General features: G+C 38.2%; 1 long non-coding RNA gene across 1 annotated transcript; it reads right to left on the reverse strand.

The window, feature by feature from the left end:
• Nucleotides 1-14,643: 14,643 nt before the first annotated feature.
• Nucleotides 14,644-16,056, reverse strand: LOC129642118 (uncharacterized). The gene is made up of 3 exons (XR_008709543.1): nt 15,940-16,056; nt 15,634-15,837; nt 14,644-14,956 (listed from the first exon to the last, which is right to left on the reverse strand). It is a non-coding gene; the product is annotated as an uncharacterized LOC129642118 (long non-coding RNA).
• Nucleotides 16,057-16,735: the final 679 nt, after the last annotated feature.

The raw sequence follows: 16,735 nt of genomic DNA on the forward strand, positions 1-16,735 counted from the left end.
TCCAACCTGTAGTCTTGAAAAGGAAAAAAAAAACTGAAAAATTTTGAGAAACATGACTACATTTTCTAAAGTTATCAGATCAAAGCAGTATGAAATATTTCAATTATGGTGCTTGTCATACTGAGAGCCCCTGCTAAAGAAACCTGCTCCTTCTCCTCTGGATCAATGGCCCTGGGTGGTCACCTTCTGTAGCATACTATTCAACTCCCAATCCCCAAGCTGATTGTATCAGAGCTTGGGCACTGGACAAACCTATCCATCATAGGCTCATCAGCAGTAGTCTATGAAATGGCTGGACATGACCAGATGAACTGATTCAATCACAACTAGTCTCTGGGGAAGGATAACAGCAATGGCTGCTAAAGCAGAAAAGAAAATAAGAAAGAGTTGTGAAGTTGGAGAACAGAAGCATGAGACATCACAGAAAATAAATTATGCTTAAGAAGAAGACAGAATATGTAGAAGAGCTAAATATTTCTCTAAAGAAGACATATACAGATGGCCAAAAGTCACATGAGAAGATGCTCAACATCACTAATTACTAGAGAAATGTAAATCAAAACTACAGTGAGATAGCACCTCACACCAGTAAGAATGGCCAGCATCAAAAAGACTACAAATAATAAAAGCTGAAGAGCATGTAGAGAAAGGGGAACCCCCCTACACTGTTGGTAGGGATGTAAACTAGCGCATCCACTGTGGAGAACAGTATGGAGGATCTCTAACAAAATAAAAATAGAGTTACATATGATCCTGCAATGGGCTTCCCAGGTGGCACCAGTGAAGAATCTGCCTTTACAGATCCTGCCAATGCAGGAGACATGGGTTCTATCCTTGGGTCAGAAAGATCCCCTGGATAAGGCAATGGCAACCCCCTCCAGTATTCTTGCCTGGAGAATCCCATGGACAGAGGAGCCTGATGAGCTATGGTCCAGAAGGTTGTAAAGAGTTGGACATGACTGAAGCACCTTATCACACACACACACATGAATGATCCTGCAATACCATTCCCGAGAATATACCCAGAGAAAACTCTAATATGAAAAGATATATGCACCCCAATGTTCACAGAAGCAATATTTACAATAGCAAGAAACCTAAATGTCCATGGACAGATGAATGGATAAAGAAGATGTGGAATATATATACAGTGGAATATTACTCAGTCATAAAAAATGAAATAATGTCATTTATAGCAACATGGATGGACCTAGAGATTATCATACAAAGTAAGTCAGATAAAGACAAATACCATATGATATAACTTATATATGGAATCTTTAAAAATGATACAAATGAAACTATTTACAAAACAGAAAGAGATCCACAGATATAGAAAACAAAATTATGGTTACCAAAAGGAAAAATAGGGGAGGGGAGTGGCAGATAAAGTGGGAATCTGGGATTAACAGATACATACTACTCTATATAAAATAAACAATAAGGATATATTATATGGGATAGGAAACTATATTCAATATCTTATAATAACCTATAATGGAAAAGTATCTGAAAAAGAATATGTGTATGTATTAATACATAACACACACACACATACACACATGAATCACCTTGCTGCATACCTGAAACTAACACAACTATTGTAATACAACTGTAAATCAACTATATTTCAATTTTTAAAGATTAAAATAAAGAAGAAAAAGACAGAAAAGAAGGAGATGGAATGACTCCTTCCATCTCCTACACATGCTCTACCCTACACTGTTGGTAGGGATGTAAACTAGTGCATCCACTGTGGAGAACAGTATGGAGGATCTCTAACAAAATAAAAATAAAGTTACATATGATCCTGCAATGGGCTTCCCAGGTGGCACCAGTGGTAAAGAATCTGCCTTTACAGATCCTGCCAATGCAGGAGACATGGGTTCTATCCTTGGGTCAGAAAGATCTCCTGGAGAAGGCAATGGCAATCCCCTCCAGTATTCCTTTACAGATCTTACATGCTCTACAGAGGGTAGAGCATGGGAACAGGCTAATGATGGAGCACTCAGGTGAGCAATCTTGAGGGCTGCCACTGCCACCTGGGTGCAGAAGACATATGATATTCTTTAGTCTTTATGTCTTGCAGTATGTCTGGAAAATATGTGCACTCCTGGAACTTTATAATTCTATTGGAGAATGGAAGAAACCTCTGTCACAATGTCCCAAAGAAGAAATGAGAGATTATGCTCAGATATGACTAAAGTATAAAGAGAAAGCAGGCCACCTCACAAGTGGGAAAGTTGTGACCAGGTCAGGGTTGCAGAGTTTGACTGTGGATAGGGCTCTTTCTTCATCTCTCCTAAAAAGGAAAACAGGGTGGGGCTTTAGTTCTACTCAGAAAGAGGCCTACTATAGGGCTGAATACAGGCCTAGTATAGGGCTGAAGGGTGATTGTAGCCATGAAATTAAAAGACGCTTACTCCTTGGAAGGAAAGTTATGACCAATAACTTTTTAATATGACAGCATATTAAAAAGCAGAGACATTACTTTGTCAACAAAGGTCCAGCTAGTCAAGGCTATGGTTTTTCCTGTGGTCATGTATGGATGTGAGAGTTGGACTGTGCAGAAAGCTGAGTGCCGAAGAATTGATGCTTTTAAACTGTGGTGTTGGAGAAGACTCTTGAGAGTCCCTTGGACTGCAAGGAGATCCAACCACTCCATCCTAAAGGAGATCAGTCCTGGGTGTTCATTGGAAGGACTGATGTTGAAGCTGAAACTCCAATACTTTGGCCACCTGATGCGAAGAGCTGACTCATTTGAAAAGACCCTGATGCTGGGAAAGATTGAGGGCAGGAGGAAAAGGGGACAACAGAGGATGAGATGGTTGGATGGCATCACCAACTCAGTGGACATGGGTTTGGGTAGACTCTGGCAGTTGGTGATGGACAGGGAGGCCTGGTGTGCTGTGGTTCATGGGGTCGCAGAGTCGGACACAACTGAGTGACTGAACTCAATGGAACTGATAGGGCTGAAAAGCCAATGGGGATAATATCTGACTGTTAATTCTGAATAATCAGCATAAATAAAAAAGAACTTGGTTGAGAAACTCTTCTGACTTTCCTCTATAATTCTGAAGCTTTTATAAAAATTACTTACTAATTATTTTGGTGTTTGGCCTGGAGAACAGAATCCACTCAACTCTTTGGCTAGGAATTTCTCTGGAACAGGTAGTTCTTGCCCTTTGTGAGGTCTGGTTGTTTGAGTCCCCTGTGTTTCCATGAACATGTAGCCTTATAATAAATGCCCTGTCTAAGTACACTTGAGTCCACTAAGAAGGCCTGGGTGGAGCTGGATTTATTTAATAATTCATTCAGCCCAGAATGCTGCCTCTGGCAGAAGAGCCTAGAACAGATATTTTGTGATATAATTTTTGAGTTCCCATTACCACAACCACAGTTAGACATATTTCCAAATAATCCAACCCTTCCATCTATGAGTTAACTAACAGACTACTACAATATATTTACTTCATCTATATACCTGTTAGGATTGTGTGTTGTGAATCTGAGTCAGTTGAACTGAGGTGGGCAAATCTACAGCCTGTTATACAAAGTGAAATATTATAAGTCATAAAAAGATAAACAAATATTGTATATTAACACATATATAGAGAGTCTAGGGACTTACCTGGTGGCTGAGATGGTAAAGAATCAGCCTACAATGAGGGAGACCTGGGTTTAATCCTTGGGCTGTGAAGATCCCCTGGAGGAAGGCATGGCAACCCACTCCAGTATTCTTGCTTGGAGAATCCCCATGGACAGAGAAGCCTGGCAGACTACAGTCCTGCTGCTGCTGCTAAGTCGCTCCAGTCGTGTCCGACTCTGTGTGACCCCATAGACGGCAGCCCACCAGGCTTCCCGTCCCTGGGATTCTCCAGCAAGAACACTGGAGTGCGTTGCCATTTCCTTCTCCAATGCATGAAAGTGAAAAGTGAAAGTGAAGTTGCTCAGTCGTGTCTGACTCTTCGCGACCCCATGGACTGTAGCCCACCAGGCTCCTCCATCCATGGGATTTTCCAGGCAAAAGTACTAGAGTGGGGTGCCATCACCTTCTTCTAGACTACAGTCCATGGGGTCACAAAGAGTCAGACATGACTGAGCGACTAAGAATATGACATATGGAATCTAGAAAGATGGTACTGATGAACCTATTTGCAGGGCAGGAATAGAGATGCAGACATAGAGAACTAACTTGTGGATACAGTGAGGGAAGAAGAAGGTGGGAAGAATTGAGAGAGAAGCAATGAAATATATACATTACCATATGTAAAATCGATAGCTAGTGGGAAGTTGCTTTATAACACAGGGAGTGCAGTCTGGTGCTCTGTGACAACCTAAAGGGGTGGGATGGGGTGGAGGTGGGAGGGAGGTTCAAGGTAGGTGGGGATATATGTATACTTATGGCTGATTCACATTGTTGTACAGCAGAAACAAACACAATATTGTAAAGCAATTATCCTCCAATTAAAAATCAATTAAAGAAAAAGAAAAAAAGGTTTGTGTATCACTTTTAATAAAAAGACTCCTATTCTAGTCACTTAAAGAAACAGAGGCATAACTTTTTACCTAAGTGAGAAGGATTTTTTGAAAAAAGCAATCAGATTCTCAATAATACCAAGGCTTCAGTGATAGTCTTGGCTTTTCCTTCATGGATGGAACTACTACACTATTATGATGAAATTATTTGCATTATATGATTCTAAATACTATCTTCATATAGGGCAGATGGACCATTCCTAGGGTCTAGCAGAGCTCTTTTTTCTATGTGGTTTTTCTGTGAAAGTTGGTGGTTAACCCAACCTCGAGGGGAACTTATTAGACTGCCATCAACCAAGGTCCACGGGACACTAACAAGAGTCATCATGAACATCTTCCTTTCGTTCTCCTCCTTTACCTTTCCTGCCCTTTGAGGCCCAGAAGTCTCATCAGCAAAGTCCACTCCACTCAAAGACATATATGGCAAGTCACTCCTAAGGTGACTAAACAGGCTTTTTCTTTCTCCTTATCTTGAGAATTATTTCATTATTCTGGACCCTAGGGTGGAAAGGTACAGATGAGATGCACTTAGTCCTCATTTGCTTTCAGTGGGCTTTATAAATTTCTTGGTTTTACTTTTTCTGTTCATTGTTCTTTTCTCCCTGTAGCCTCCTGAAGCTTCCACTTAAGTGTTTTGGCTGTTTGTTCATAGTTTTTCACTTTTATGATTTTTTGAATCTTATAATACCACAATTATATGGGAAGATTAAATAGGCTGAAATATCTCAAGACATTATGAAATCAGTATTTGAAAATGTATAGATTTTAAATCTGTTTTGTAAATACCATGTGGAAGGATGACACAATTTCAGGCTACAGATTTTTCTCTATTGATTAATTATAAAATTCCAGTCACAAAACTAAGACTAACACTAAAAGTTATTAAACTGTTGGTGAATCACAACATTACCTATTTTATTTAGACACACAACGGATAGTGTCCATTTCAGAAATTACAGCTAGAACAGTGTTCTTGTGCTACTTACCAGTAAGCTTTTCCTGGGAGTCTCTGTTGAAAAGTTTATTTGAAAACTTTTTGTTACTCATAAACACCCCAATAGCTAAAATAATTAAACTCCACTTGACACAGTATTCAACATAGGAAAGAAACTAACTGAAGAGGAAAATGTGGTCTTAATTTTTGCTGACTGAAATGTCATGTGTTTCATATATACTATGGTTCACTTGGAACTGAACAGATAGAGCAGTCCAAGATTTATCATTATTTTAATATTGCACAATCATTTGGTATTTTTGAGAGGAAATGCCACAAAGTGATTCAAATAATGTAAAAACTAATTTCTTACTACACATTTTGCAAAGAGCTACAATACAAATAATTTTTCACAAACTAAATGTATGTATTTCCATCCTTTCAGTGAATATATACACTTGGCAAGAGGCTGGAATCTTATTAGCTCTATTTATCATAACTACGCTGAGCACTTTCTTTCTAACTAGTCACACACACATCCCCCTCTATACATTTTCCTCCATATCCCTTCTAGGTCAAGAGAACAGACTGATAACCCTTGTCATAATCTTCATTTGACAAGGAATCCATGCCAGGATTCCAGTCCATGTAGCATGTAATTGGTAATGATACGCTGGATTGTAACTAGGTCAGATGATACTAATAAGAACAACAGTTGGCTAAACATTGAATTCTGAGTCTTTCTCCAACCATGGATTTCTTCTATTTCCAATCCTCACTACTTTCACTTTGTACATTTCACAGTAATTTTACTGAAATAACCTTTGACCACATCTTTTGACCTGGGAGAAGTCCTACTAGTGGCGAAGGCAGGGGAAATGATCATGAGGAAACCTTCCTTTGCCCCAGCTCTCCAACTAACTTCTTGATCTTCTTGTGGGCTTGTATGGGAGATGTGGGGTTGGGAGAAGAGAACAAGAGAAAAGGTAAAAGGAACTAGTAGACACTCTAAATATTCATCTGCAATGCGTGAGACCTGGGTTCAATCCCTGGGTCGGGAAGATCCCCTGGAGGAGGGCACGGCAACTCACTCCAGTATTCTTGCCTGGATAGAGGAGCCTTGAGGGCTATAGTCCACGGGGTCACAAAGAGTTGGACACGACTGAACAATTAAGCATGGATACTCTAAAAATAGATTTAGCATTTTTTATCCCCATATAAGTGCCTTTTAATGATTCCACAGGAAAGTAAACATCTCGTTTTACACCAGTCACCTTATATTTTCTTTCTGCTCACTTTCTCCTCTCCTGTCCTTGGCTTTTGTGTGTGTTAGTGTCTCCCCTTTCCCTATTCTTTCACTCCTGTCTCCATTCTTCTAGTGATGCTGGATAACCTCATGATACTATATTAATTCACATATAAACGTTCTTCACATCTGTCTCTAATGTAGCCAGTTATCCCATTTGGATGCTTTGTGCACTCTATTAAGTTTACTGCCTTGCAGATAAATGGATGTGCCTTGCTGTCCACATGCTCTTTCAGACACAGCAGGAGAAAAATCACTCCTACTGTCTAATCCTTCTTTTTCAGAGCAGACATAGTCACCTACTAAAGTTCTAAAACAAATCCTCAACCTCCCCCGACTAAACGTACCATGGTTGTGGCACTATTCTCAAAATAAAGGCCAAACGCTGGAACTTCTATAACCCGGTGCCTCCCCAAGCCTCTGCTTTGGGCTCCCTTAACTCTCTCCCGTCTGTGCTGTGCTGCATCCTTGTTCACCTCTCGGTTCCTCAAATAAGCCACCCATTCTTGCTCCAGGTTAGGCGAGAGACTGAAAAGGAGCTTTGCACACGCTCTTGCTACTGCCTAGAATCTTCCCCCAGCTCTTTGGGTAGCTTTCTTATTTTATTTTCCAGATCTCTGTGGAAATGTCAACTCCAACGGACAGACCCTTTCTGACTACTCTTTCTCAGGTAATTTCTTTGTCTCTTCCTAAAACACACACACACACACAGAGAAACACACACGGGCACATAGACACTCATGCACCTACACAGACGCATGTGCACACGTGCATACACGTGAACATACCATGTATGTGCACCATACAGACGCATGAACACACACACGTACATGTGTGCCGTGCAACCGCCACTAGCAAAGTTATGTGCACACTTGTGACAGTGCTATTTATTTTCTTCACAGCTCTCACAGCGCATATTATCATCGTTTGTTTGTTTACATGTGCAGTATTGGTTTCCTTTACTTGAACGTAACCTCTGTGAACATTAGGGTCTTATTTGCTCTCCGCATAGTCACATCCCAAGCAACTAGGCCAGTGCCAAGCACATTGCAGGCACTGACAAAAAACTGCTGCATGTTGAATGAGCCGAGTAAGATTAGCTTGATTTTAAACAGATTTTGAAAACAAAAATCAAGCCCATTAATTAAACAGAAGAATAAAAACAGAAAAGGACTTTTGTAGAGAAAGGATTAAAAACTACTTTTGTGCTGTTTTCTCAAGTATTAGGGATATCTGAGCATCTAACCCTTGTTTAGTCTTCCTAATAATGCTAACTCAAGGGATTAGTATTTTGCACAAATCTTTTTGAATCTAACTCCTAGAGTAATGAAAATTTTAAAAAAAGTAAACAAATGAGGCCTAATGAAACTTAAAAGCTTTTGTACAGCAAAAGAAACCATAAACAAAATGAAAAGACAACAAACAGAATGGGAGAAAATATTTGCAAAGAAAGCGAATGACAAGGGATTAATCTCCAAAATATACAAACAGCTTATGCAGCTCAATATTAATAAAACAAACAAACTAATCAAAAAAGGACCGATCTAAATAGAAATTTCTCTAAAGAAGACATACAGGTGGCCAGAAAAGCACATGAAAAGATGCTCAGCATTACTAATTATAGGAGAAATGCAAGTTAAAACTGCAATGAGCTATCACCTCACACTGATCAGAATGGCTATCATCAAAAAGTCTACAAACAATAAATGCTGGAGAGGGTGTGGAGGGAACCCACATACTTTGCTGATGGAAATGTAAACTGGTACAACCACTATGGAGAACAGTATGGAGGTTTTTTAAAATCTAAAACCAGAACCACCATATGATTCGTCAATCCCACTCCTGGGTATACATCTGCAGAAAACAACGCTTCGAAAAAACACATGCACCCCAGTGTTCATAGCAGCACTATTAACAATAGCCAAGGCATGCAAACAATCTATTAATAAATGTCTATCAACAGATGAATGGATAAAGAAGATGTGATACATAAATGGATAAAGACGATGTGATACATATATACAAAGGCATATTTTTCAGTCATAAAAAAGAATGAAACAATGCCATTTTCAGCAACATAAATGAACCTAGAGAGTGTAATACTAAGTGACAGACAAAAAAGGACAAATACCATATGATATCATTCATATGGGGAATCTAATTTTTAAAAATGATACAAATGAACTTATTTATAAAACAGTGTCACAGATTTTGAAAACAAACTTACGGTTACCATAGGAGAAATGTGAGGATGGGGGGAGAAATAAATCAGGAGCTTTGGGTTAATATACTATATATAAAATATATAACCAACAAGGATCTACTGTATAGCACAGGGAACTCTACTCAATATTCTGTAATAACCTATAAGGGTAAAGAAACAATAAAAGAAGGAATACATGTATAATTGAGTCTGTACACCTTAAACTAGCACAATGTTGTAACTCAACTATACTTCAATAGCTTTTTAAAGGAATTATCATTCTGGACTTCCAAGTGTAACTATAATCAGTCACTTGTATCTTCAGGTTTTGCATCTGCAGAATCAACCAACATCAGATCAAAAATAATTTTTAAAAGTCCAGAAGGTTCTAGAAAAATGTAACTCAAATTTGCCATACACTGGCAACTATTTACACAGCATTTACTTTGTATTAGGTATTACAAGCAATCCAGAGAGGATTTAAAAGTATACTGGAGGATGAGTGTAGGTCATATGTAAATACTATACCATTTTTGTGGCAAGAATACACAGAAGAACTGTACAAAAAAGATCTTCACGACCCAGATAATCACGATGGTGTGATCACTGACCTAGAGCCAGACATCCTGGAATGTGAAGTCAAGTGGGCCTTAGAAAGCATCACTACGAACAAAGCTAGTGGAGGTGATGGAATTCCAGTTGAGCAGTTCCAGGTCCTGAAAGATGATGCTGTGAAAGTGCTGCACTCAATATGCCAGCAAATTGGAAAACTCAGCAGTGGCCACAGGACTGGAAAAGGTCAGTTTTCATTCCAATCTCAAAGAAAGGCAATGCCAAAGAATGCTCAAACTACTGCGCAATTGCACTCATCTCACACGCTAGTAAGGTAATGCTTAAAATTCTCTAAGCCAGGCTTCAGCAACATGTGAACCGTGAACTTCCTGATGTTCAAGCTGGTTTTAGAAAAGGCAGAGGAACCAGAGATCAAATTGCCAACATCTGCTGGATCATGGAAAAAGCAAGAGAGTTCCAGAAAAACATCTATTTCTGCTTTATGGACTATGCCAAAGCCTTTGACTGTGTGGACCACAATAAACTGGAAAATTCTGAAAGAGATGGGAATACCAGACCACCTGATCTGCCTCTTGAGAAATTTTTATGCAGGTCAGGAAGCAACAGTTAGAACTGGACATGGAACAACAGACTGGTTCCAAATAGGAAAGGGAGTACGTCAAGGCTGTATATTGTCATCCTGCTTATTTAACTTATATGCAGAGTACATCATGAGAAACGCTGGACTGGAAGAAACACAAGCTGGAATCAAGATTGCTGGGAGAAATATCAATAACCTCAGATATGTAGATGACACCACCCTTATGGCAGAAAGTGAAGAGGAACTAAAAAGCCTCTTGATGAAGGTGAAAGTGGAGAGTGAAAAAGTTGGCTTAAGGCTCAACATTCAGAAAATGAAGATCATGGCATCCAGTCCCATCACTTCATGGGAAATAGATGGGGAAACAGTGGAAACAGTGTCAGACTTTATTTTTCTGGGCTCCAAAATCACTACAGATGGTGACTGCAGCTATGAAATTAAAAGACACTTACTCCTTGGAAGGAAAGTTATGACCAACCTAGATAGCATATTCCAAAGCAGAGACATTACTTTGCCAACAAAGGTTCGTCTAGTCAAGGCTATGGTTTTCCTGTGGTCATGTATGGATGTGAGAGTTGGACTGTGAAGAAGGCTGAGCACCGAAGAATTGATGCTTTTGAACTGTGGTGTTGGAGAAGACTCTTGAGAGTCCCTTGGACTGCAAGGAGATCCAACCAGTCCATTCTGAAGGAGATCAGCCCTGGGATTTCTTTGGAAGGAATGATGCTGAAGCTGAAACTCCAGTACTTTGGCCACCTCATGCGCAGAGTTGACTCACCGGAAAAGACTCTGATGCTGGGAGGGATGGTGGGCAAGAGGAGAAGGGGACGACAGAGGATGAGATGCCTGGATGGCATCACTGACTCGATGGACATGAGTCTGAGTGAACTCCGGGAGTTGGTGATGGACAGAGAGGCCTGGCGTGCTGCGATTCATGGGGTTGCAAAGAGTAGGACATGATTGAGTGACTGATCTGATCTGATCTGATACCATTTTGTATAAGAGACTTGAGGATCCACAGATTTTGGTTTCAGTAGGCAGTCCTGGACCCAACTGCCCAAGGATCTTGAGGCAGGATTACCTGTATACCAAATCCAATAGAAATGAGAATCCAGCCAAGGACTGTGTACTGAACCAAGCCCTATACCCCATGGTAAAGACTATTCAACAAGAAATGAGCTACCTGCATCTATGGCACGAAGCTCCTCCCAAGAACAGAGCTAGACAAGCACATCAGAGGTGGCTTTATGACTAGGTAGACACATGTATTAGGTGCTGTAGGACTAGGAAGAAAACTGAAGGAGAAACAAAGTTAGGTTTTCCTTAACTGATCTTATTCGTATATTGTTTCTTTTGACCACATGCATTCTGAATGCAGATGACTTTCAAAGCTTAATTCTCCTTGGAAGTCATATTTTCTTTGAAGATAGCCCTACAGTACCAGGCACTCAGAGGAAGAATAGTTTCAAAGCCATGGTTCTTTACATGTCAATATACAATTTTGCAAAGTATTTCATTAGAATTCCTTGAAGATTAGAACAAGGGTCGACAGTCTAGGGCTCCCTGGTCAAACCTGGCCAGCTGTCCATCTTTTTATTTTTTTTGTAAATAAGGTTTTACTGGCACAGAGCCATGCTTGTTCATTGGTGTATTTGTCTTGATTGTTTTTGTCTTACCACTGCAGAGCAGACAGACTACGAGGCCTAAATTATTTATTATATGGCCATTTATAGGAAAAGTTTCCTAACCTCTGAATTAGAGCACACAAACGAGAACACTCCATTTTAACAGTGAAACATCCAATTATTCATCAATGTGAATGTACAAAATAGCACTCGGTGCAACCACAACCCTAACAGGTTTTGTTTGCGAGAACTCCATGGGCCTCCTTTTAGAATTCTCTGAAATAAATGTTTGGCTGCACTGACTCTGGACATTCTATTTGCGTTGTCCTCACTTTTAACCTGCTAACAATGTGCCTCCCTTACATTTCCCTTCCTGTTGCCCCCAACACTGTGTGCATCCTGCTGTACTTGTATGCTGTAATTTAGAAAAGGTTTCTCTACGTCTTTAAGACTCCACAGGAATCTCCTCTGCTGCCTCAGGAAGGGTGCTCTGGAATTGCTCACATTCTTCACCACTTACGACTTATCTCTTGAACTGCAAAACGCCTAAAAATGTTTCATTCACCAGGGAGTTTGGGGAAATTTTTTAAAATAATAATATTAGAATAAAATAATATTCATTTAAATTATATAAATCCAGAGAAGAAATGGTCATATTAAAGTCCAGTTTCTGAACAAATTTCTCTTAGAAATAATATATAAGATTCAACTTCCAAAACAGGTTGGAAAATTCAAATGGACAGAAGGGATAGTTTACATTCTTGGGCTTAAAAGAAATGGATGTTTTATGACAGGGATAGCAAACTTGAAAAGCCTGAGGAAGTATTTTTCTTTAGTAAACTTCTGAGTGCTAATAATTTTCTGTAAATTCATAGGAATGTGTAAAAACATTGTATCCAATGTTTATTTTATCAGGCATAGGTTTTTTTCTCTGTAATTGTGAGATATACGCTGTTAAATAGGCAAGAGAGTAGAGATTATAAGTATTGTTTCCTTGTAAAAATTATGAACAAAGAAATATTTCCCTCCCCTCTTCCCTTGTTTAGAACAGTGTCTGAAAAACAGTAGACAATAAATTATTGAATGAATGAATGAATGAAAATTAAGTTCAAGCCACATTTTGTATAAATGGGTTTGAAAAATGCATCCCTTTTACTGGGATTATCATTCTTGATTAAATTTATAACCATATATTTTTGGTTTTTGCTTACCACAGACTAGCTTAAGATCAGATTACTGTCTAGGAGGAGATTTGGAAAACATAAGAGACAGAATGCCCAACCTGATTTAAACTCTTATGCATGGTTCCACTGGCAAACAGTCATGGAAGCACTCAACTTGTATATCTGTTTTGAAGTTGGACACGACTGAGCGATGAACACTTTTCATACACACAAGCCAAGATAACTGGCTTATTAAAAATTAATGATGCCAATAAAGACATCAGTGCAACTATAATCCTATCAAGTTTTGTTTAGATTGATGTAATGGAATAGAGTCCAGAAATAAATGGTCGATCCACATATGTGGTCAATTCATATTGACAAAGATGCCAAGATAATTCAATAAAGAGAGGAAAATCTTTTAAACAAATAATGGTGGAACAACTGGATTCATGTGGCAGAAAAATTAGTATCAACCATCTACTGTCACCAAACGCAGAAACTAACTCAAGGTGAATCACAGAACTACATATAAAAACTAAAACTATAAAGCTTCTAGAAGAAAATATAGGAAAATACTTTATGATCTCAATATTTGCAAAGATTTCTTAGACAAAGAAACCAAATGGCACTAAACATAAAAGAATTTAAAATTGTACTTCATGTAAATTAGAAACATCTATCCTTTAAAAAATATCATTAAGAAAACTAAAAGATAAGACACAGACTGGGAAAAATTTTTTTCAATGCATATATTTGACACATATGTGGCAAGCAACCCAACATGGGTTGCCCAAGACAGGCAAAAGCTTTGAATAGACTATTCACAACAACAAGAAAATGTATAAAATATCAATAAGCTCATGAAATAATAGTGAAAGAAAGTGAAGTCGCTCAGTCGTGTCTGACTCTTTGTGACCCCATGGACTGTAGCCTACCAGGCTCCTCCATCCGTGGGATTCTCCAGGCAAGAGTACTGGAGTGGGTTGCCATTTCCTTCTCCAGGAGATCTTCCCAATCCAGGGATCGAACCCGGGTCTCCCGCATTGCAGGCAGACACTTTACTGTCTGAGCCAACAGGGAAGCTACAAATAATAGTAAATTAAACTAAAAAAATTAATTTGTATTTTCCTATTATTAGAATGGCTAAAAAATTTTAAATTGTCAATACCAAGTGTTAGGATGTGAGAAAAAATAGAAACTCTCATATATGCCTGATGGGAGTATGAAATATTACAACCACTCTGTAGAACCTTTGGGCAGTTTCTCATAAAGTCAAATCTATATCTACCTGATAACATGGACATTCTATTCCTAAATAATTACAAATGACATAAACACAGGTTAACAAGTGAATGGATAAACCATCTATGATGCATTCATATAACAGAATATTACTCCACAATACAAATAAACAAATCACATACAATGACATAGATCTCTTTCAAAAATATTATGCCAAATAAAAGGTCATATGCAAAAGAGAATGTATGAATTATTTCATTTATATAAAATTCTAAACAGGTAAAGCTAATCTGCAGGTGACAGAAAGTAGATCAGTGATTACTCAGTGGCTGGGTGGGCAGAGAATGAACTACAAAGGTTAATGGACATGTTCTTATATTGTATCATTGGTGGTAAAATGGATAAAATCACTCATCAAAACTCATTAAACTGTGTACTTAAAATGAATGCATTTTATTGTATGTGAATTATATATCAATGAAGATGATATAAAAAGAAAAAACACTTAAACGGGACAAGAAATATGAATAGATACTTAACAAAAGAGAGATACAAGTCTCTAACAAGCTCGTGTAAAAAATGCTTAACTAATTTTTAGTCATGAAGGAAATACAAATTATAACCACAGTGCCATATCATTTCATATTCCTTATAAAGTTAAACACACATCTACCCTATCATCCATCAATTTTAGTCCTAGGTTTGAACCCAAGATAAATGAAAACGCATGTCCACCAAAAGACTTGTGCGAGAATGTTTAGAGCAGCTTTAGTTATAGGAGCCCCAACCTGGAAACAAACCAAATATCAATTAATAAGAAAATAGATAAACAGCTGTATAATAATTCTATAATGCTATAATACTCATCTATACAAGGAATTGAACTGCTTATGTACATAGCAACAGGAACCATCTCAGAAACATTCTTCTGAGCCAATGAAGTCAGATACAAGAATATACACTGAATGATTCTACTCATATAGAACTCATGAACAGCCAAATTATTCTCATGGTTAATAGAAATGAGAACTGTGGTTGCCTATGGAAGGGGGATTGACTGGAAGGCCTGTGAGGAAACTTTCTGGGCTATATAATTCTGATAAATGTTAAAAATGTATTTTATCAACCTTTCTTTGAAGAAAATTTTAAATATCGACCCCTTAAGTGGAATTTGATTCTTTTAGTAATTAAAACATTTAATTCATAGTTCACATTATTGCCAAAATCATCCAGTGAAGTAAAACCGTATTTGTTCATTTGTTTAGTAGTACTTGAGGGTTATTTTTTTAACTTAAGAATGCATAACTTTTCTTTGGATTCCTTTTCTATAGCAAGAAAATATCACTACATAGTGGTGAGAAGGACGTGGAAGAGATTAAGGTCATTATTGCTAGTTGAAAGATAAGACTTGAGACTGATTAGCTACCAGACAACAGAGAAAGAACACACCTTCTGGGAGCCTCACCTTGTAATACTCGTTCTTTATTTTTCTATTTCGGCTTTGTCATGGCTTGCTGAATCCCTTGGTGGGGTAGCTGGTGGAAACAGGAGTAGAACAGCTGGGAGCTCCAGAATTCACATCCCCTCTTGCAGGAGTTCTTTTAGGAGGTGAGGCTGGCTGCCAGGAGCAGGAACCCCTGCCTTTGTCGCCTGGATGTATCCTGGCAACCTGTCAACAAAACGAACAGAACTGAGTTCTATAGTAACAGACTGGAAACTCCAAAACAAGGGGAGAAGAAACTCAGAAACAGATGGCAAAATAGGTACGGACCTCAGCTTTCTTTGAAGTTGACTCTGGGAGTTTTACCAGTGGACTAAGCATCACAAAAAGGGATGCAGATTGATTTAAGCCATTCTTGGCAATGGAATGGAGAAACACTTCTTTTTTCCTAAAGAAGAAAAAAAAAAATACTGATTATTCTATTGATCTTTTCTAGAATGTTTAAAAATAGGAGACCTTGACCTCTGACCTTGACCTCATCCAAAAGGAAATGGATATTCTCCATGGTTCTCAGAGGGTGTGTTGGTCTGAAATATAACAAAAATGCAAGAGGTAGAAGATAATTATTTTCTAATGTGTCTTAAGATATAGAAACCATTGCTAAAAACTAAGGTCAACATTTAAAAATGTCTCTAAAATATATTTTAAAACCCTACATTTAAAAATACTCAGATATTAGGCTAATCATGGTACAATTCTAAGAAATCATTATTTTCTAATTCTGTAAATATTAAAAACTCATAAGGTGAAACAGTTTACTAACTTAGGAAAAAGTCCATAATATGTTTCTAAATGAAAAAGAGAAACTACAAAGCAGAATAAATATGATCTCATTAAACTCTGTGTATGTGTGTATGCACACATGTCCACATACATGTGCTTAAAGAACATATACTAAAATGTTAACAACAGTTACCACTGGATGATGAACTTAAGAAACATTTTATTAAATGTTCCTTAGGGCTAGGAATTAGGGAGAAAATTCTAACCTTCTAGATTCCAAAATCCTATCCTGCACCCCCAGATAACTGAATTGGGATATACAGGTAATTCACAGGACTATTAA

This window comes from Bubalus kerabau, chromosome 1, assembly GCF_029407905.1.
Source record: "Bubalus kerabau isolate K-KA32 ecotype Philippines breed swamp buffalo chromosome 1, PCC_UOA_SB_1v2, whole genome shotgun sequence".
Lineage (NCBI taxonomy): Eukaryota > Metazoa > Chordata > Mammalia > Artiodactyla > Bovidae > Bubalus > Bubalus kerabau.